Here is a 2,733-nt window from a genome sequence, read left to right on the forward strand (position 1 = left end):
GTAACTGTGTGTTTTCAGCAGCACACTGACACCAGTCACACTCGGGGGGTCTCAGCTCAGTCTCCTCCCTCACACTGACTCTGACATCACTGCAGATATCAGCTGGCTGTTTAATAATTAGAATCTCTTTAGGCCTCATCTGTATGTTCATACGTGAGTGTGAGCTTAGCCCTGTGCTGCCTCTTCTTCCTTTGGAAAGCTGTGCTGTGACCTACAGTGGCAGCATGTTTGCTTGTGCAGGTGCAGTATGTGTTAATCACAGCTGATAGAAACAAATAAAATGCTGGTCCTTGCTGTGTGCTCAGTGTTGTTTCAATGGATAACTGATTCATCCCTCTAGTTTCTCCACCTCTTTGTTCACATCCATTCTGATAGTTTCCACGAATCTGCCGACATTTGTGAGTCTTAATATAAAAGCAGTGAATGCAGCATAACTTTGTGCATACACTAAAATATTACTCTGTGGCTCAGTTTCTGATGGATTTGTGTATTTTCATCCTTCTGACGTACCTGTCATACACTGCAGTATGAGCTGCAGGCTCTAACGATGTGTAATGGAAATGATTCTGGGCCAGAAAACTGCAGCAGCATGAAGGACTGTGTGTGATCACATGGACCTTCAGCTGAGCAGAGGTCTGCAGCACCAGCAGGTGGCAGCAGACTCAGGGAAGCAAAGAACCACCACTGGAATATGACTACCAAAATTAATAGATTAGTAAATAAATAAACTATATGAAATAAAATTTAAAAAAGCTTCTACGTGTTTTCAGTGCAGGATGCCTTCTCTTCTAAGAGCTTAGCCTCAGATTTCCCTGAATGATGACTGTTGGCTTTTGGCAGCATTCATACTCACTTTAAGAGAAAGAAGAGTATTTAATGGTCACACTGGATAATTCAGATACAAATCATATACTTAATATGAGGGTTTGATGCAGGAATTGTTGCAGTATGTATTACAAAGCTCTGTTGTTCACCACAAACACAATGAAACGAGCACGTTTGAATGGCTTTTATTATTCAGTAAAGTTGTTTGTCTGCTGTGCTGTTTGTACAGTTTTACGGTCCAGAATAGCTGCAAGCCTTTATCTCATGTGGACCCTGACATCACCGCTGCAGACCCAACCCGCCGGGTCATCCTGAGTGCACAGAGACGGGCTCAGTAATCATGACACAGAGTTCATCCTCAGTGCTTTATTTGTTTGGATCATCATCAAAGGTTCTCTCCCTGGAACCCCACGTTCTCCAGTTCCACTCCACAAAGCTCTGATGTTTTTGGTGTTATTTTTGTGTGTGTGTGTCACTTTTTCATAACTTTATTTGTTCTCACTCAGCTTCTGTCCCATGTAGTAAAATGAGGTTCGCACTAATAATAATGTCTTCTTCAAATTATTACTGTTTATTACTGTTTAATGTAACTAATGCTCCAACAGTAACCCACATAACAGCACCACTGTGTGCTGAGGCTCCTGAAACACACACACTGGGCTGGGTGTGCGCGCTCTGTGTCAGGGTTAATAAGGTACAGCCACAAAAACTCCTCAGTGAGTTTCAGTGTGAGGCTGCTGTTTCAGTTAATGTTACCTGGCTCAGGTTACGGTACAGCTGACATAACAATATCAGCAAATGTATGAATTCATGCATTTCATTAAAAAGGTTTTGGACACACAAAATCATCGTCAATTATCGGCACCTTCTGCTTCGTACAGTCTGTGTAATCTCCGCTCCTTCATCAGGTCAGCACTCGCAGTCCTTCCAGCAGGTTTGAAGCAGTTCGTGTTCTCAGCCTGCAGGACACCTCAGTCAGGTTCATGCTGGGTGACCATGGAAGGCAATCAGAAAGCCTGCCCTCCCATCCCCATACCATTACAGCCACTCCTCCACACTGGGAACCATAGGTCCAAATACTAACCACCCTAGGTGGGAAGTAACGCAGTACAAATACTTTGTTACTGTACTTAAGCAGGATTTTCAGGTATCTGTACTTCACTTTTTTTATTTATTTTTTTGACTTTTTATTTTTACTCCTCACATTTCTACTTGTTGCATTTTCCAAACCGACTGGTTACATTATGTTTAACACATGTGAGGGGAGTCAGTGTTTCACATCACTGCTCACCTCCAAACAAACTGATCTCTGATCTCTGTCCTCCATCATTATTGCATACGAGATGAAAGAGGCAGAAACATAATTTATGCATCATTTATAGTGCCGTACTCAAGGGTTAAAATGAGCCGGAAAGATCTGGAGCTGCAGATGTGCAGAAGTTGTGGTCGTGGTGCTTCATCATCTAACTAAAGATGCTGCCACAGAACAGGAGCAGGCATAACGGGACTAATGTTTTTACTTTGAATACATTTCAGAGCTTTTTCACTTTTAGTTGAGCAAAGAAGTTGAATCAGTACTTTTACTGGAGTATTTGAAGTATTTAAAGACACTGTTTCATCATTATCTCATTCTAAGCTGCGCCTGTTTTAACGCTGTAGGCTCAGAGTCTTCAGTCGTGACCCTTTGTGTATCCAGACCTTTGTATGTGTGTCGCTCAGCGTGCTGAGGCCGAATAAAAAAAGCTAGACAGAAGCAGCAGGGTGCCTTTATTTCTGTTGATATAGCTTAATCGAGTCAGCATTCGTCATACACAGAGACATACTGGGAAGCTACAGAAGCCTTCAACACTTACAGTACAAGTGAGTGAAGCGCACAACGATGAGGCAGAGGGCTGAAAAGAAGTCAGA

The sequence above is a fragment of the Archocentrus centrarchus genome, unplaced genomic scaffold (genome assembly GCF_007364275.1).
Source record: "Archocentrus centrarchus isolate MPI-CPG fArcCen1 unplaced genomic scaffold, fArcCen1 scaffold_24_ctg1, whole genome shotgun sequence".
In the NCBI taxonomy this organism is placed as follows: domain Eukaryota; kingdom Metazoa; phylum Chordata; class Actinopteri; order Cichliformes; family Cichlidae; genus Archocentrus; species Archocentrus centrarchus.